Source organism: Gallinula chloropus (genome assembly GCF_964237585.1).
Source record: "Gallinula chloropus genome assembly, chromosome: 4".
NCBI lineage: Eukaryota > Metazoa > Chordata > Aves > Gruiformes > Rallidae > Gallinula > Gallinula chloropus.
The window spans coordinates 54,163,635-54,185,158 of record NC_140088.1 but is presented as its reverse complement, the minus strand read 5'-3'; positions in this window follow the sequence as shown (position 1 = coordinate 54,185,158).

The following is a 21,524-nucleotide window of genomic DNA, read 5'->3' as shown; positions in this document are numbered from 1 at the left end:
AAAATTGAGGTAATTTCATAGCCAGCTAGAATTTAACTCCTTGTAGATTCTAAGTGGTAGCTCTCATACCACTTACACAGTAGGAAGAAAAAACACTAAATATATTTATTCTCTAATGATCTGAAATTTAAATGGCAAGGCTGCTACTTTAATAAATCAGTAACATTTTTTTCTTCTGATGTTTTAATTTATTTATGCGAGAAAGTGATTCTGACAAGGCTTGACAATTATATTGCCATGATATTGCACTGTAGTACATGCTAGTACAGTGTGGCTGAAACTTTCTTCTGCTATTGCTGCCCTTCTAGGTTCTTTTCCATTCTCCTATCCTAGCTTTCATAATTTTCTTTCCATACTTTCTTATTCTCCTAGTTTCCTTCCCTTATCTCTTTTCCATATTTTTATCATTACAGGTAAAAGTCCTATAAAACTTAAGAAGCTTTCAGATAGATCATTACTAGTATAATTGCAGTATGGAGAGCAGAGTGGTGTTTGAATGTAAATCAGACTGAGTTTTTACAGTTCATTAGAAAGAATTGGGGATTGAATTTAGCTTAATCAAAGCTTGAGCGCTCCCAGTATACACAGCACACACCTTGTGAGAGAAAAAAAAAAAAGCTTTAATAAAGACTCAGAGATTAAAGATGTATGTCGTGCTTTGCATCCATTTAAAGGTGTCCACGCAGGGTGCAGCACAGACCCTAGTACCTAATGGTCTAATGGAACTGAATTCAAAATAATTTTATGTAATTCATTAATTTGCAAATGAATATACACCACTTTCCTTCCCTGCCTGCTTTCTGTAAGCATTCCTGACACAGACAAAGGCTACCAGGGGAGATGCTTGTTCCTGGTACTGCAGGCTTTCACCATACTCCCGCCACAGAGGACAGAGTCCCCAGTACCTGCTCTGCATCATTTTCTGCTTTGTCTGACCTAAGGTCTTTTCATATGGGCTATCTCCCCATGGTGAGCCCTAGTGCTGTTTCTGGGCTTCAGTGCACCCTGGAGCTCTCAGAACCAGAGCTCCTGCAAGACCCATCTCCTTGCACCCCCGCATGTTGACACTATAAAGGAAATACATTTCTGACCTGCTCACTGGAAAAGCATCTATCCTCAAGGTAATACGCTGATATACTGACTGACATTCCTCTTAGAAAGCATCTTTGTGGAAATTTCTTAGGATCTCTCCTTGGCTGCTGGTTTTCCCCTTAGACTTACTCTGAGATCCCTAAAAACTTTCAGGGTGTTAATCCAACTGGTAGGACTTTAGTATTCAAATTTAAATGCAATTGTTATGTCACATTAAACTACTCGCTCTAGAGAAGCTAGCTTTCTCACCGTTCCTTTTTCTCAAAGGGTCTTCAGAAGTTTAGGAAGCAGGACAGGTACAGCTGGAGAGGATCCCACAGAACACGCAGCAGATCCGCACTTAGGGGAGCTTTGTGGAATGGTGACTGGAGGCAATGGTAACTTAAACTCTATTTCGAAAGGCTCAGCGTTTACAGAACATTTCATGGTGATAAGCAGCTGAGATGCCAGGCACTTACTCAGCCATAAGTTCCTAATGTCCTCCTTTGTAAAACGTTCTGAAGCAATCTTGAAGATTAATAACGTCAGGGGAACTTGACCTTTTGACCCTGAGACAGCTATGTGGAACATGGAGCAAAGTGGAGACATTGCAGCCAAACTCTGCAGTAACATGGAACTTGAGGGTTAAGATGGAACTGATAAGCTGCATCCTTGCTGTCCCTGGCCCTCGACATGCTGTCCTTTTGGTGAATTATAATGTCATCATAATACCAAAACACACCTCCCTCAATTTCATTGATCTGTACCTCTAAACATGAGGCAAGAGAATTTTACACCAGTCATAATAAAGGTGTGTATGACTAGAGTCTCTCACGCTCCACCTTGAAGACAATAAATGACATAAAAATAGCCCCAAATCCAAGTGCCTCCCCTGAGAAACATAGAGATCTCTAAACAGTTACTGTACATCTTTTAATGCGTTAGTAGTTAAGACCTTTAGTATTTACTAATGTTTTGCAGACAGCGAATTTATCACCAGCAATCCAAAGAATCTGTGTCTGCTGCTTGAATAAAATACTCCTTCATTTGAGCCTGTTGTGCTGTTGTACTGCTCCTTTGAGGCAGCCGTGGTAGTGCAAGGAATGCGACTAGGTTGCCCGAGTATTTCATTACTTGTGAATCCAAATCGTGATAGGTCAGTGCACGGAACGTGACCGGACTTATAACGACTAATTGGGCACATCGTTACCCTGAACGCAACAGGCTTACCGCAGCACGCCTGCACATTGCTTCTGGCTGGGGAATGGGCAGCTGCTGCAATGATCACTCCTTGAGGAGACTACACTAAAGCGTGTGTGATTCACGGTGCACGTGTAAGCGCACGTACATGCCTTGCAAAAACATACTGAGGAACTGGCAGTTTAACGTGGAAAGGCACAAGCTACAGGACAGTCGATGTTAGGAAGGTGCAAGGTCCTTTGAGGGCGAGGGAGTTATCATCCTATGTGCCCCAGCACAGGTCTGAGCCATGGCGTGCTATGGCTGCAGCAAGAACAGGGCAGCAGTGCTCAAGTGCTTCGGAGCATGGCCAGAGCTGGGTCGGGAGCTCCCATGGCTTCGCAGCTGGGCAACAGAACCCTGGCTTTAATCAGTTCATCGCCTGTGCAAAATGGGCTGGGTTTCGCAGCTTGGAAAGCCCTGGTGTGGATTAGTGTGTTAAGTTTTTACTGCCCTAAAAATAGGAGTTCATAATTGAAAAGCTGACAGATCCTTTAATTATAGGGGAGCAAACAATGCCACTGGGGAAATGTAAATACAGCCTAATTGTTACTTCTTTATTTCATTGTTAAAGAGCCAGCTGACATAATGGCAGACATGGGATAATGCCTGTGTCTTAAGCAGCAAGATCTGCAATCAAGTTTTTTAAAATGTTCCTCATTTGTTTCTCCCACGGGACTTTACATGCAAAGTCTTGCCAAATGAATCAAGAAAAAAACAAGGTAAGTGTGAATGCTGGAAAGAGAAACCACAAAGAATACATTGAAAGTACTATACGGGGCACAGTTTAATTGAATTGTGATTTGTTGGTCTTGTAAGCACTCTCCAGAAAGGAATGTCATGCTAATCAAAAGCTGTCCAACTTCACCTTATTTTAAGCAGGCAAACTTTAAATGAGACAGTTCGGGATTTTGATTTCTGAGGGATATTGGATCACATTCACCCACAGGGCATTTAAATATAAAAACCTATTTATATGCAAATTCTTTAGTATTTCATGTAAAGTGGATTTTTATCAATTGACCATTCCATTCTATAAGATATCATGTTGATAAAACATCTTTAGTAATGGTAAAATGAAGGAACAAATATAATCAGTGCAGCTCATTTAGGTAGATCCTAGACTTTCTTGGGGGCTTTCCTCTGAGTTCTTGAAATGTAGAGCTATAAAGTTAACAAATTGCCCTTCACAGAAGGACCCAAGAATAGAAGTTCTCTGAAAAGGCTCTTTTTGATCACTCTCACCTTAATTGGAGAGATAACTAATGCAGGGGAAAGTTCAGAATATGTTTCTCCTATGTCAAAGGAAATTGGAGCACCTTTTTGCTAAGGAATCAAATCCTTCAAAAAAAATTTTTTTTAAGAAAACTTAGGTCAAATCCCTAATGTCCAAATTCCAGCCTGACCAGGTTTTGGGACACAATATCCTTTTGACATTTGTAGAAGAAAATGTTTCATTATCAGAGCACCTCTCGCTGTAGTGAGGGAACATCTGCTATTATAAGGTATTCCTTTTGATAGCACTTTATATGCAAATATGTAATTTGGGGAGGGGGACAGCTGTGCCCCACTAATTCTATATATTGTGCAACACTAAGAGAGTTTGGGGGGTGGTGGGGAAACTCCAGTCCTGAAGGGAGAAGTGATCTCATGGGGAAGGTTGGGGCTTCTGGCTGTTCTTTTGCCTGCCCACTGTGGAATGCCCCGGCAGAGCTAAACAGGTATTTGCAGTGCTTCTGAGAGTTCTACTGTGAGACACTGAGCACCGCCATCCACACTGACATAACCACTTTCAAACACTTCCAAACTCCTCACCTCCAGAAATGGATGCCAGAAATGCTCTTTGCAGCCCTCTGGCACCAAATCAACCCTAACTCTTCTCTGAGTACACTTTTTTTTTGTTGTAGCTGTTGTAAAATTTCCCTCAAGTCTGGAAGGCAATGGAATAGTTACCCCAGTGCTGCCTTCTGGAGTGTTGCGAGCCATCCAAGACGAAACTAGGATAATATGATTAGCCGAAGGCCACAGAGCAGCTTGGGTGATTAAGTGAGAGAGTTCAGCGATCACAGATCTTGCCCTCATCCCTGGGAGGTTATGGTCATGATAGCCAATTGCTTCAAACACGTTTGCAGTGGTTATTTGTTTATTTAAACAAGTTAGATGTAATGGCGCAGTTCCCTCTTTTCCTAGAAACAAGTCAGTGTTTCTTTGGACTGTTTATTCCTCTGAGGCTGAACTTGGGGACGGCCTTTTAGAAATAATAAAGAATTAAGAGATTTTTCTAGGTTTGGAACAATACACAGAAACGGCCATTTCATAAGCCATGTATCTTGTAAAGAATTTAATGTACATTATTACAGAAAATGGGGTCATTTACTTGAGTACCAGTAGCCTTTCCAGTAATAAAATTGCATAGAGAATCAGGTATGAATTCAAGCATATTTATCCAACATAAACGCTCATAGATTTCTTCTAAATTTACATAGTCCTTTTAAGAGTTTTGATAGAGCAGGCAGGGGAGTTAAAAATTTGAATCTCATTACATAAAAGATATATTAGTATTTGTTCTGTAACTCAACTGACAAAAAGAATTAAAGAGGTCATCTTTGCCAATTCTTAACAGTGAGTGATCAACATGATGCTAGATTTTACAGTATTTTTGGTATTTAAACTTCGCCTTACTGGGTTCACAGTTGGCTGCAACAGCCAATGCCTCTTATCACCTCCAAATGATTCTTACAAACTGCCTCTCACTTTCATCTATTAAGTTGTTCTCTAATATATATTTTAAAAAGATTAAATAAACAAATAAATTTTTGCAACAGGCAGGCATTATCACTGGATTTTTTACATTTCAGTGAAGATTAATATTCTTTGAAATCTTTTCCCTACCTTTCAGTTGCACATATCAATAACAATCATATTCTGCTGTATTATCACAGCCAAGTCGAACATGTAATTTGTAAAAACATCTTCAGTGCAGTTCATTAAAATGATGAACTCATGTTGCTATGTATGATTCCTGTATAACTGTACCACATTAACATATTCGTTCATTGCATCTGAAGATACACACTTTTAGGAAGATTTGCCCAATGATTTATTTGATGTACACAATCTTTTTGTTTCTTCCGATTTCCTACAAACAGAACACAGTTCACAACTCACAATCATTCCACTACTCTGAATAGATTAATACCATCCTATCAATTTCTCCTGATGCTTTTCGTTATTTTTACAGAATCCTAATTCTTCATTTGATCAGTAAAGCAGCACTGCATTGTGTCCCCTGTTAAGCTGACGTTCATAGCTTTTAGTATAAATGCATAGTCTAATGTGAACTGTCTTTCTAATATTACCCTGAGCACAGTTCTTTCCAGCACTCCAGGAAACAGAAATGTACCTCTTCAACAGAGAAAATACAACCCTAATGACCCTTATGAAGTGAGTTTACCTTCAAATATTGCAATCAATAAGCAACACGGGAAGGGCTGAGGCTGAATTAAAACATTCAAAATAATTCTTGTGATACCACTTCATCAGGTTGAATATCTGCTAAAATTCTTACCAGACCTGCTCACCATATCCACACAAAGTTCGACTGAATTTCACTCGATTTCTGATTTACATTTATTTTCTTGAAGCTACTGCATTGTACTGTGTACAGAAAACTGCAATCTCGTAAATAACTTGTCATGGATAAGTAGCAGATTGGCAAAATTCTAATAAAGTCCTATACTTATTCTAAGGTGCCATCAGCTAACATTTATTAAAATCATCAGGGAAATGGAGATGGTGAAATATGGACTCACTTTCCCAACTCGTGAAACAGAAAAACACTTTCATATCAAACAGAGATTATTTTCAAAGGCTTTGTTCGACCAGAAATAGAAAACCATTTACAGTCAAGCCAAAATAGGCACATATATAAGTTCTTACAATCTATAGTCTCCTATCAAACAGTATCACAACTGCAAAAAAATGAGCTGAAAATCAAAAATCCAGTGCCATCACCCACCCTTCTTCCTCTGTGTTCACTAACAAAGTTTGTCATTTGGAATTAGTTTCATAATGGTGTACTAGACATGACCCACCACCTACTGCTTTCAAATTATTTCCAGCTTCATTTCTAGCTTTCCACTTTACATCTGTTATTTTTAAACCCTTTTTAAAAAAAAGCAGAACAAAGAGGATTCTGACGTCAACTATGACAGTTTGCCTCTGGTGTCATTTATGTAAGCGAACTGTTGCTCTGGACCTTTCTGGAAGGAACTGGAGCCAAAGGTGTTCCAGTCTTCACTTCAAGTAGACACATTTTAGAATTATCATTAGTGAATTATCCATATGCATCTTTTTATTAACCAACCTTATTAAGGGTAAAAGCTTATCTCCTATTCTAAGATGTAATTACAACATACCCCTGATCTCTACTAAGTCTTTAAACTGAACACTTGTTTTAATTCTTGACCCTTGGGATTAAAACCAAAATCAGAGATTAAATGAAGTAAAAAACTTAGCACTAGTCCACTACAATGCTAACTAAAATACAGGGAGCATCCACAATTATTCTGCATTCAGACTTCACCGTGTATTGTGTTCAAACACTAATCCTCCTATTTACTTTAAAAGATTAATGCAAGAAAAGGGTGACTAATTGCAAAAGGGGCACAATAAGGTTCAGGTTGGTGCTCTTTTGTATTAGAGAAAAATAATATGTTTGAGATGCAGAAATTAAATTTTCTGGAAGAGGTCAGCATGGGAATCAAATGAATCCTTCTGATTCATGCGGAGTCATGCATTAACCACTTGAGATTTGGAAAAGGAAGACTTAAAGCTTTTTTTCCTCCTGTACAGATAATTTCCTTTAATAACTAAGATGCTATTTTGTCTTCAGAATATCAACTTTCCAAATTAGTTGAGTTCTGAAGGTCCTCCAGAGCACAACATCTATGATTAAACACTTTCTAAAGTTCATCCTACTAGCAAAAGTGGAAATTCCATTATTTTAGCAAGAGCAGGCATGTCAAATTTATCAAGGCATGATAGGACTGAGGATGGAATAGAGGCAAGGAATCTGTGTTTGTAAGTTATATTCACAGGGCACAGAAGTTATTATAAACCTCATTATGAGGTGGTACAGTAATCAAATGAAAAGAATAGTTATCGTGACTCTTGTTAAGCCTAAATTGTGAAGAATTACCTTCAAAACTTTTAAAAGATAGCAACACAGAGGCAGTAGAATCATGAAAACAAGATTCTTTTGCCTTGGTTCACTCAGGAGAAAAGTCCCTATTTATGACTTACCCTACTCTGGAGCTCCAGGGGTTGCAGAAACAAAATCCATGTGCAGTGTTGTGCCTCTCCAACTGGATGGCAGCAAAAGGGATGGCAGCCTGAGGAGATGCTCCACCCGATGGCAGACTCCAGCCAGCCAAACCTAGGAAGAAGCACATGCAGAATCATCACAGAGAACCTTAATATTATTCCTTGGGTGAAGTGTTAATGCCATGGAGAGAATTACCTATTTTTTTTACAGTTCTTTTAAGGTGCAAAACCATATCCAGAAGGCAGACCAGAAAAAACTTCCTAGTGAAGTCTGACACAGCATTTTCCAAGACTACAGTAACTGTACTGAGCTATAAGCCCAGGATGCCTTCCTTAGTATGGAAGAACAGCATGTGTACAGTTTTATTAAGTTATACATAATTGCTAATCTTTCCTTCTTCAAGAAATTAGAAAAAAAAAGGCTAGTTTTCTATTTTGAAAATGGATATTTTTGCTCTGTTTTAATATCAAATCTTCTGCAAAACAGAAATTCCATGCTTTGCTCAGCTTTAAAGGGCTATGTATGGCAAACACAAAGTAGAATAAATTATAAAGTATTCTACAGCATTATCAAAGTGCCTGATTTATCCAACTGCCTCATCATTTTGGGCACAATTAAATTCACTAATAGGAAAGCGGTTGAATAACATCATGCTTCAGATCACTAGCTGAATAACATTGTCATACTCAGGCTAATATATTGTGACAGCTCGTGCCTAGAATACATTACTTAAGATCTGAAAGTTTTGATCATAAAAATATCTTTCCCAGATCTTCCAAACAAATGAAGTAAATAACATAATAGGAAAACGAGTAAAGGTCTAAAAGTTAATATTTCAGAACAAGTGAAAATATTTCTCAGTTCATTTAAACATTTGTCTCTATGTATCTTTGACATTTGGAGCCAGAGAAAGGGGTGTTAAGAAGTAATTGCATTCACTGCCTTCCAGATATCTTTTATTGGTTCTCAAGTGGATGTGAATTCAAGAAACGGCTCTGAATGCCTGCATGGGGAAAATATTTCTTTTGACATTTTGTTCTCTGGTAGCATTTTTATGTTTACGCATATATAAATAAATTCCTTGAAAAGCAAACTCTTCTAGTACACATATTAATGAAAAGGGGATGTCAAGGCACCTCTGCTAATTTTCTGTTTGTAGAAGGAAACATGCCAGCTAAGGATCTTTGACATATCTGGCCTTTTTTTAAAAAAAGATGCTTTTATTTCAAGCAATGGGAATTTTGTTTCTGGATCACTGCTGTGCAAAGATTAGGATAATTGCAAAAATCACTTAAAAGAGCACAAGCACTTTGAGACGCAGTCCAACAAGCACTACAATCAACAGTCAGTAGAGTCAGTCCCCTATAGCCATTATACAGGGGAAGTTATGAATGGAAACCAGACTTTTTCCAAGCCTGTTTCTTCCCATCACAATTTTAAGAGGTGCAGTGCATAACACAGCTTTAGTTGCCTGATTTAAAAAAAAAAAAAGCTTAAAATATTTAGGTACCTAAATGACTCCATGGGTTCCTGAAATTTAAAAAAGAAACAACAAAAAAACCCCAACTTTCTGAAGGTTGGGATTCCTATAAGAGAAAGTCTATAAATTCTGTTTTCCAATCAAACATGCCTTTAAAGTTATTTTTATAGCTATCATGATCTATTAGCTAAGAGGGAAAACCAAATTGCCTAGATCAAGATACAGGACTGTCTGATTCTCCTTTTACAACAGCCATTTGCAACAGTTCTATAATGTTGACATAGTCTGCATACCCTTCATGGACAGGATTAATTCTGGAAAACAGAAGTCTATAGAATGTGCTATTTTGTCTTCTCCAGGCATAAGAAACTATAATGAGTGCAATTACTCTATCAGATTTTGAATTCCAGTTTAGTATACAAGTTTATTGCTTAAAATTGTCCAAGTGACAATGTTGGCACAAGTTGCGATGCGAGTACCTTTGTTACCAGCAGTAGAATTTACCACGGCTTGCTTTCTCGTACGAAAGTCCTGCAAGAGCTGCAATGCCCCAAATAGGGCAGCCCTCTTCAGGGATGGGATCTGCATAGCACCCTCCAACCCTGCCAGGACACACGCTTGGTGCAGTGCACTTCAGGTTTCCACTATCTAAAAGGACATGGGATTATCTTAACTAGCCTCCCTTTCTTTATAATAGTAGCTGTACTAAACAGCATTTTTAAATGGAACTTTACAGATTCTGAGTCCCTGTCTTACTGGGACTGCAATGGACCAGCACCTACTGGTACAAAACATCATCTGGCCTAAATTTATTGTCAGTGTTCCTATTAGAATCAAGTCCTCTCTTTGCTAAGGAATTAAAATACAATTTCTATTTATTTTTCATTTTACAAGATTGATTAGAATAGTATTTTGTACATTTTCTAAGATACCCAGATGTTCTTAGTTATTTACCCCATTTTTGTTTCATTTTTATGTACTTTATGTGCCCAAGTACTGTTTCAGACACGTAATAGATATCTTCCATCTCTCTGTAAAGTAAAACCAGAAATGCATTACAGAATGGAAATTTATTGATATTCTGTTAAGTTTCAAAAGGAACAGCCAAAGGAAGCATGGAGATGACCGCAGGAAAAAAAACAACGAACTGATTGTAATTGTATTCAATCAGTAATTGAATTCTGTTAATGGAAATGACTCATAAACGAAACCAGTGTGACCAATATCCCAACATCTTTTGTTAAAAAAAAAGTTTGGTTTATATGGTATTTAGTACTCTTGATAAAAATTGTTTGCCCTGTTAAGGCTCCCTACATTTGTTCATCTTGTTTAGCTTGTAAGATTTGCTTGTCTCGCTGCCCATCTCACTGTCTGAACCAGAGGAGTGTCTGCCACACATGGGCTAGGCTGGGTGACAGCCCCAGTCTGAATGTACACAATGGACACAGACTGTGCCAGAAGAAAGGCTGCCACAATTTCCGTGTAGGATATAAATGACAATGGAGCAGAAAACACGTCACCAGAGAGCTGGCTCAAGTCTCTCTGCCCTGCAAGCAAAAAAGTACTTTTTTCCCTGCCCCTAAAGACATGAGAACATTACTTTCCTGCCCCGAAAGTGGAAAGCTTAAATCCTGCAGCAGCAGCATGGTGCAAATCCCACAGCAGGCGGCAAAGACCCCTCCTAACTCACTCCGCTGTGCCCAGCAAAGGCACCTGCAGAGCAAGCCCTGCGCTGCTCACCCACAGAGTTCTCCGCTCTCACACAAGGGGTGATGGCTGTGCTTACGGTGGGGGCTTCCACCCCTCCAGCCTGAGGATGCTGCTCTTTCTGCAGGCGAAGGGCCCTGAGCTGTCCAAGCAGCTGATCTGGAGCCACTCTCGCTGTCCAGCATCTGTGTCCCCCCACGCTGGTGCACTGGCCTTCACTGTGCCTTCTGGGCACAGCTCCAAGTCATCCCATCAGCAAATAAAATGTGATTAGATAGAAGAAAAAAAAATACCAAAAGCCATCAAATTGAAAGATGCCAAAGATGAAAACTCTTGAGGGACGGGCAAGTGGCAGAAGAGAGTGCACTGGGAAAATACTGCTTCAGTTCCTGTCCTTTTTCCGTGCTCTGGATTAGTGGGACCCGACATGGCTCCATTCAGCCAAGTCCTGGGTTCAGGTTGCTGAACTGCACTCCTTAGTTGGGACCAGGGGACAACAAAAAGCCTGAGTCCTGCCAAGAGCAGTGGCAGACTTTCAAAACAAAACGCCAGCAATAAAGTAGCACAGGATGGATGGGTTCACTCTGAGACCTTGCTAGGTCAGGCACGAGACAAGCCAAACAGTGCCCAGTAGGCACTACTGGCCTTGTCAGTAATATTTACTATAAAAAACACTGATGACTTCCAAGATGTCCCCACGCTGATGAGGGTAGATGCCGTATTCCATACAGTAACTTTCAGAGTTGTTATTCTAGTCATGTTCAAAAAAATTCTGTTGGTCGCCTTCCATCCTAGTGCAAATACATAACACCTAGCATTATATGTCTGAATATTGTTATATTATACTGTAAAACAGCAGATGTGGATGGAATACCCTGGCACCTTCTATGCTGGAGTCAGTTTCATTATGTTTGCAAAAGGCAAATACAGATACATCAGTGTACTTTATTATAATGTCATATTCCTGACACTATAGTAAAAGTTGATTTGGTGTTTCCATTACAAATCTCATTTTCAGAGGCTTATGACTCATCCATCTACGTTTTTTCAGGATGAGATTTACCATACAGACCTCAGTCTACTTATAATTCCTCCCCTAAAAAATTGGTCAGCATTGGTTATCTGCACATTTTAAATCTCAAGAGGTCCAATGGATCATTTTCTTCATGCTATTTCATTTTTTAACATTATCAAGTATTTGTGTCCCTCTTTAAGAATGGAGAAGCAATTAAGAAATTGAAGCTTCCACACATTCCACAATGTATGTTCTTACACATTTTCCATGTGTTTTAACCAGAAGGTTAAGACCCTACTTGGGAAAAAAAAGTAAAAAATCTTTAAAAATTAAACAGGCACCTACAACCATTTTGTCAGTGATTTTCAAAGCACTAACTGAAAATCTATGTTTAATATATAGACATGTCTAGCATTATATCTAATGTTTGGTAAATGCTCCTTTCTCCCCACTACGCCATTCGTGGGGTTATCGTCACACATGCAGATGTGTACAACTGTTATTCATCCCTTCTCCCTCATATCATCAAGAAGTCCTGATCTTTTATGCCACCACAAGCTTCACAACTCTGAAGGTCTAATTAAGTATCTTGGCAATTTTTAAGCTTATACAAGCAAATTCACTGAACATTTACACAGTTTTTTGTATTCACTATAAAACATCATTTATCCAACTATAGTCCTGGATTGCATTTTCCAAGTTATATGTGTTCTTAAACTCAAAGTTTAACAAATCATTGCACTAATAGTTTCATAGGGTTGCCATGAAAAACTTAGAACTGATTATTCTTTTTAAATGCCTTCAGGTTTTTATCTGAGCTCTACAGAAAGCCTGATAGGAAAGTTAAATAAAATAGCTATTACATATATTAGGAATACAGATCTATTTCCAAAACATGACTTAGACATAAAACACTGGCTAGTACAACATATATATATATACATATATATATATATATATATATATTTCAAGCATCCAGCACCAAGAGTAGAAATGAGATTCCTGTCCGCCGGAGAACAGGTCAAGTCAGTATCACAACGTGTCAAGCACACGGATAGGCATCTGCATCAAATAAGAATACTCTGCAAGGAAAATCTGAAAGGCAGTTATAGTAGGGGGAACTTTGAAAATTTAAATTCCATCTTATTTTATACTTAAAATGTTACTGGAAGTATCTGCTCTTGCTATATAATTAATAGAGGAAGGGCTCCACAATATTGCCATTCACTGCCTGCAGCACTCATCAGAACAAAGATGTGATGGTTCTTCAAAGCTGCATTTTTCATCTTCCATAACATCCTAATAACAGTCTATCCTATGAAGAGAAGGGGAGGAGCTTAGGTATTTCCAGTTTTCTAGAAATTATTTAATAATTCCTGACTTTATTTGGCTGGGAGATTTTAAAACTCAGAACTGAAGTGCTCCACCATGATTCTTTTCTTGAACTTTGGTGCCACCACCAGACCAGTCCTTTGGAGAAAATCAATCACTCTTGACCAGCCTGACTTCTATAATAAAATTACAAGGTCTGTGCGTGAGGGGACAGCAGTAGAAGTCATCTACCTCCATGTCAGCAGAGCTTTCAAGACAACTTCCCAAACACCTTTTCTGGGACACTATGATCTAGGTGGGCGGACTAATAGCCAGTTAAAAACCATTTCCTCATCAGACACTGGGTAGCAGGTGAAATTTTTCTGTAGGAATCATATTATTCTGCAACTGGGTCAAAATTATTCTTTTTGACTCCATCAAGAACCCAGTTGTGGAGCCCTGAAAAAATTTCATTTTAGCATACTCAGAAAGCCTTAATAAGCCATACTTACTCACATGGGGTATGATGCTTTTCAAGGAGGTAGAAAGTAAAGCGGTGTCAGAGGGAAGAAACCATGGTGAAAATAGTATCCCTCCAACATTTAATCTATTTTCTGTGCAGCTGGAGAACAAGCTGCTCTCCATAAACCAACATATATCTCTTCAGAAAACAAGGTGTTTAAGCATGCTACCCACGCCTTCTTATCACAAGGGCATTACCTGTTTCACTTACTTGATTTAACATCAGACAGCAGGTAAATGAGGTAAGATAAAAATAGAAAAAGCTCTTCAATTTTAGTACAGCCACTCTGTCACAGATTGCCCTATAATCCAATAGTGAAGGTTATAGCATCTTTAACTAATTAACGCAAAATATAAACAAAACAATGCAGAGCCATTCGCTTGCTTGATAAGATGTTGCAGGTAGGAACCTGTCTAGGAATTAATTAGCAAAACACTTGAAGTACAAAGGAAGAAACAGAAAAGAAACTTCAGGGGGAGTGTGTGATTCAAGTTAGCAATAGCTACATCAACAGTGAGCAAGTTAAGGTTGCTTTGCCATAACCAGCTACCCTACGTGAACAGAAGCCTATGGAAATACAACACAGCAGAATGGCTGTTCCCGTTGCCATGGTTTCCCAGTTTTTTTTCCGTACATGGATATTGCTGCTATAGATAGAAGATAAAACTGTACCCCAAAGAGTAGAGGACGTGCCACGAGATATCAGGCCAAGGTAGGCTGCTTCTGACTGTGCACCACTCTGCCACACTTTGCAAAGGATCTCCTCATTTCTAGAATGAGCAGGATGGTCTTCTACATAGTTTGCATAGCTTCAAAACAAAAAAGACCACAAAAAAAAACCCCAGTACTGTACCCACCTAAGTCCTGCTTGCATCGAGCTAGCTTCAATACCTTTATAAAGTGTTTATAGAAGTGACAAATCAGGGAAATGAAAAGGAAACTATGATACTCACTCAGGAGGAGTGTGGCAGTGTGGCCAGCAGGTCAAAGGAGGTGATCCTCCCCCTCTACTCTGCCCTGGTCAGGCCCCACCTGGAGTATTGTGTCCAGTTCTGGGCTCTCTGGAATAAAAGGGACAGGGATCTCCTGGAGAGAGTCCAGAGAAGGGCTACAAAGACGATTAAGGGCCTGGAGTATCTTCCCTATGAGGAAAGGCTGAGTAAGCTGGGACTGTTTAGCTTAGAGAGAAGAAGACTAAGGGGGGACCTTCTTAATATTTATAAATATCTTAAGTATGGGATGCAGGGGGAAACGGCCAGACCCTTTTCAGTGGTCTGTGGAGACAGGACAAGGGGCAATGGCTGCAAATTGGAGCACAGGAAGTTCCACACCAACATGCAGAAGAACTTTTTCACAGTGAGGGTGACAGAGCCCTGGAATAGACTGCCCAGGGAGGTGGTGGAGTCTCCATCTCTGGAGATATTCAAGACCCATCTGGATGCCTATCTGTGCAATATGATCTAGGGAGCTGCTTTGGCAGGGGGGGTGGACGCGATGATCTCTCGAGGTCCCTTCCAACCCCTATAATTCTATGATTCTATGAGATGATGCAATTGACCACAGTTACAAAATCACATTTCCAAATTATATACTGTATTACAGATTTTTATTGAATAACCCCTTGTCAGATTTGCAGGTAGAACAGCGACAAAATACTGCATGTTTAGCAGTAGTGGCATGCCTTAAAACGTTGATAGAAGTGCGCAAGGCTAGCTTCAGAGAGTGCAATGAAACATTTTATATTCTTTCTTTCACTTATTAATCTTTGGGATTTATCGAAGGCTTAAAAATCTCAACCTAGAGAAATAATAGGGAAGCAGTGGCTGGTGCTTTTCCTAGTCAGAGATTAATGAAAGTCTGTACTTGGCCTTTTCATTTTAACTCTCTTCTTTCTGGAGAAACTGAGAAAAAACTTAGCCTTACTGGATAGCCACACACCAAATAAAACTCCCAAATTAATTGTGATCCTGTCTATCCTCAACATTAGAAAATAAAAACAGGCAAGCAGTTCAATAGTACAAAACCATGATAAAATTAATCCCAAAACCTCAGGTGTGGAATTAGAATCTAAAATAAATCTTTCAGATTGTGATGAAGCTATTTCTACTGACCACGGATCAGGTCTTAATAATTTAGGTACAGTTAAAGATTAATAGGATTTAGTTATCAAGAGAAAAAACAGGGCCCAGCTGGTTCTCTTATCAAAAGGCACTCGTGACAAAGGCTTTTGTTTCCTCTGTATTTGAAATGAAAACACTGCAGAGTTAACAAGCATCGTTTAACCAAGAGGGATTTTATTTTGTTATGTATTTGGTTATAAGGTAATTCAGATTTGCTGTTTTGCTCCTTCTCAGTTTTCACGTGTGAAAAACCCCAGAAGATTTCTAAATTCTCCAGCATGTAAAGAGAAACACGTGCAAGTGAGCTTCATGTCTTCGTAAATACAGTATTGTTCTTGTCTCCTTCCCTGTGTGATGTATTTTTCCGAAGTCAAAAGAACTTAGTTTTTTTGACAAAATGGAAGAACACAATGTTTCCCTCACACTTCAGATGTTAGCAGACAGTGACGTGTTAGCGAATGAAATAAGAATGGGAAATTTCACCTTTGATGAGGACTCCACAGCCATCTTAGTCCTACATCTGTAAACACAGTTTGATGGGGAGCAAGCAAAGGTTACAACCCTTCCTTCCCAACTAATGAAGTCCTGTAGAGATACCCTCTGAAGAACTTGGGAAATAAAGACAGGCAGAAAAAACACGTCTTTTTCCCCCAGCTACAGCAGAGAACTGAGCCTTTCTTTCTCCTCAAAGATATGAATAGACTTCAGTGGCATCAAGCAAAGTACAAAAAATCCAGGTAACACTTCTTCACCTGGCAGTTTTTTTCTTCCCAATGAGTTCATTAACAGATGATGAACAATTCAGGATGTTTTTGTTGTATCTCATTACAAAGCAGTTCTTTTTTAACTGGAGTCACCGTTACCATCTTAAATGAGTTTTCATAAAAATCGAACTACAAAATGCATAATAAAATCCATAACAAAACCTAAGGCTTTTGCCTACACCTCTGTTTATAAGCATATGTCACAAACCTGTATGCCACTTCATTCACTGAAACCAAAGAAAGGAGAGGATACAGATGAAAAATCTTTCATAGGCTCCTGACTGTAGTTTTTAACTTCAGTAACTCAACAGCATTCTACCTGAAACAAGCTAGTCAGTGCACACACAGAGGAATAAAAATCCACAGCTCATCTTTCAATATTTTTTATGAGACCATTTATCAAGAGCAGAAAAACAAATAATTAGTTAACAAAAAGGAATAAGAACTTTCTTGTGTCCAGATGCATGATTCTCCAGTATGCACATTTCTCACTATAATCAAAAATAAACTGTTCTCAAAACTGTTAAAAAAAGAAAATAATAGTAAAGACGTGACTGTAAAGAAATAAAATCTAAAGCAGAGAAATGGTCTTGCTATTCTGAATTTCCAATTAAACAGTCAAAATGCAGTAGCCAATGAATCATGAAAATAATAAAAACCTCACATAGTATGTCAGAAAACACACAAAATCCCAAAATCAACTACTCACAGAATCTTTGGCAGACTACAAAGAAAAAATACAGAAAAGAAAAAATATTCAATCTAAAAGACTAAAGAACTGACAACATTTACCGATCAAAACTTTTAAGCCCACATTTACAATGTTACATTTTAAATCACGTTATTTTGCTTAGAAACCAAAACAACCCGTGTAAAATACCAACATGCTTAGATCCAGTGGAAGGCAAATAATACAACTTCTCTTAACCACAATGAATACATTAAACACATCCATAGAACAAAACCTGATCAATCCCACAGCTTCCTCCTCCTGCAGAAAAGCACCATGTACTGGTGCCTCTGATTTTCTTAGAGTATGTTGAACTATAAAAACCCTACACCCCAGAGAAAAAAATATGATCTCAACCAAAAGCCCCACTTTCAAAATTCATTCTGCAATACAAGAGCTTAGAACTGTAAGGGATCCAAAAATTGCCCTGAGATCATAACTTCTCCTATTTTCTCATTAAGACAGTAGTTATTCCATTTAGGCTTTGCGCAATGATATTGCATTGCTATGACATGATTAGTTCAATCCAACTGTCAAAGACAATAAGGTGTTTTTTTTTTTCCTTCCCCCCAGTTCACCATATTGAGAAACTTAATTGTTTTTTAGGTTATTTCCAAGTCTGTGCTCATTCACCTCTAAACTTCTCATGTCAACCCATGTCATGTTCTCATTTATTCTAAATTATTTTAAGTCAATTAAAAGACTTTTCCAGTCTTCTCAGATTCTTCCTTGAGATCAGACTAAATCTCACCTTGTCTGAGCCCTAGACAAATTGTCTTACCCTTAATGCTAGGCTTTTTTAGATGAAAATAAAATGTCATCTAGCAATCCATCAATGTGGGATAGAAATTATTACACTCAAAGTCCTTTCCCCGGCCTCAGTATTTCTTGGGTTTAGGCAAGTATTCCAGTGTATGGTGTTTTACTAATGATACTGAACCTGGATTTTCTTCAGACAAACATCTAGAGTTATTCTACACATGGATTATTTAATTTTCCAATCACATGGAAGGAGAGGATATCAAGCAGATGTTTTTTGTTCAATACTGAAGATGTACATGAGCTACTACTCCTCTCTCAGCGCTATCATTTATGTTTATGCTGTGAGCTATTTCTTTTTCCAGCACTGACTTGCACTGGTTATCACTTGTGAGTTACATCAGTGTTACAGACTCCACTTGCCAAGTTAAAACCTTGCTAAGTTACCTCTTTGCACTTTACCTTATCGTATATCCCATCTCTCAGATGCCAAAAAAACAGCCTCTGATAAACCTGCCTCAAGGAGAAAATTTTCTGTTTTCAAAAACAGGTGACAAATATTTGGACCCCCAGATTCCAAACACTCTCCACACTGCATGGCAGAAAGGAAGGTGGAAAGCATGAGGGCTTTTCCTGATGAATGAACAAGGAAGAGCATAACAACCTATTCATCTTTCTTAACCAGTTCCTTCAATGCTGTGCATCCCCATCCTACTTCATCAGGATATTACAAGCTAACAATATCCTCTCAACCTGACAAAATAATACCCTTCCAGAGAAGAAAAGCTGCACCAAAGAACTGATTATGGAATACAAAAATGTATGAAGTAACATAAAAACCTGACTGTTTATACCCATTAAGAAGGCTGTTCCAACAAAGCACAATCCCATTAACGTTGTTTTCCACATGAGGTACATTCTAAACTTATTCTGGTTTAGCACATCTAGTAAGACTGTGGGCTACAGCTTCAGATTTGTGCGCTCCCTGGAGCTACATAAAACAAGCAATATCAGAAGGAATCCAATTTCCACCTGAGAAGGCCGTGTACAGCCATTCCTAAATACTGACATTTTTTGTCTTTCACACTCAAGCTAAATTAACCTGGTAATGTCACCGCTTTGACATTACAATTTATGTTTTATAAATACAGTTCTGTGCTTACTGTGTTCTCACAGTAATTCTGAAACCAGCTTCTCTACCATATAATACTCAAATCATTCTTTTAAGGAACACTGATACGAATTATGCTATTTTAACTCTTTTATCATTCACAAGTCTTTCCACAGTGATTAAAGATTATATGGTAATATAAATAATGATCGATCATTCATTCCAGAAAAAAAAATAGTCTTTTCTTAGGCACTCTAAGCTTAAGCTTAGTAACTTAGTTTCACTGCTGATTAAAATAAGAACTACTTTGCAGTAATTTGCATTCTGTGAAATGAAAGTATAGCTGAAGGAAAGTTATTTTTTCTACCTACTTTTTGTACTTTCAGAACCCATTCCCTTTCCTTAAAGGTTGAAAATAATTAATTTGAGGTCTTTAATAATGATTAATATATTAAAGTAAGTGATAACATGAGATGAATCCTGCTTATGCAATAATATATTACACATGAATAGATTTTCCATCCTCACTCATCTAATTGAAGACCATGTTTCTGACAGTTACCAACCCCAGATGCTTCAGAAAAGACACTTCTCAGCAGGGAAGAAGTAACTTACCCTTCTTCCTGTCTCATCCAAAATGTTTGAGCTTACACTTTAAGATACGCGTATAGGTGACGACAACTGCAAATTCTCCTGGCTTGTGGATCAAGGTGTCCAGACACAGGGCAGTCCAGACTGAGAGCTGTGCTCTTCTTGTTGGCCCAACTCTGCTTCCACAAAATTTCAGCTCATGTCCCCAGATTGTCTGACAGCACAAAGAGTTTACCCACAGTATTTTTCATTTGTAACCCCTAAATAAGAGGTCTTTTCCATTCATTGGCTGCCTGTATCTTGTTAGGGCTTCTCCAGCTTAACAAGCAAAGAATTCCTTAGTGCTCCCAGTTTTACATGAAATACAAATAATGCATTGAATGAGGGACTTAAGGGTCACTCTTTGTCTCCCTCATGACTCAAAGACCGTTACAAATGTAATTCCTGTGATGTAGCCAAAGGCGATGAGAAAGAGATCTTAACAAGGGCGCATTAGCTGTTGGAGCAGCCTTCTCTTCAGGGATCTACACCTTAACTTCTTGAAAGCAGAACAATTATAAATTCACTCCACTACCTTTAACTGTCTGTAAAATTCCACTGAAACAGACCAAACACTAACACTGGGGGCATGAATTACCAAAGCATTCAATGATAGTGCAAGACTACTATAAAAAGGCACATGAGCCTCAGAAAATTTAAATGAAAGAGTGAAACTGAAACTAGCATTATTTAGTGACAAAGTAGTATATAATTTTGCATTCTTAATTTCGAGGCAAACCTAGGAAATGTGAAAGAAAAAGCAAGTTTTACTAATTTTCCTTTAACAGGCTGTGACTAAACCTCTGCCATCCTAGTCTTCAGGGAAAACCTCATTTTACTGGTCCAGAGAGAAATATTACCACATTTCCACAGGGTTTGAGGGCCTGTATTGACAGAATTTGATTTCTGCTCTTTTCTATTATCCAAACTCACCCGTTTTATATTATTTCTTCCTCCTCCTTTGCCTTCTCTTTAAAGACAATTAGGTTTAGTCAGCAAAGAATGATTCCTTGCATTGCTGCTGTGAATCTGTCACTAAAGTAAGCTAAAAAGCAATGCCTTCGTGCTCCTGTGAATTTGCCAGATCTTTGGAAGTCTTGTAACAGTACCTCCTATGCCTCCGTTTCACCATCAGGCTATCAGCATGAGTCCAGAAACAGAAGCTGTGCATCCTGCTTTTTACTCCTTAGTCTCCTATTAACGTGCAAACTCACTGGTTTGTCCATTTTCAGAAAAACAAGTCTGGGTTCAGACCACAGCAGCAGCAACATCAGCTCTAGCACATCTGCTTTCTTAGCTCCATCATATTTCACCCAGCATGATGGTTTCCACCGCCTGCAATCTGGACTTTATCAAAGTATTCTACTGCTATTAAAATGGAAATATCACTTAAAGCTTTACATCTTAGAGACCTTGCTTTTGTTTCTCTTTCCTCCTGTAACACTAACAAAAGGTTTGGTGGGCTGACCCCAGCCGACAACCAACACCCATCCAAGCTCTCGCTCTCTTGCATCTCCTGCAGGAGGGAGAGCGAGAAGAAAGCATGAGAGGATATTCATGGAACGAGATAATGGCAGTTTAATACAGAAATCAAAAGCTGTGTATGTAAGAAAAGCAAACCAAACCAGTGGAATCTTTTTGCTGCTTCCCACTGCAGGTGACTGTTTAGCCACTTCCAGGAAAGCACAGCCTCTGCACAGGTAATGGTTCCCAGAGAAGACAAAGACCATAACCACAA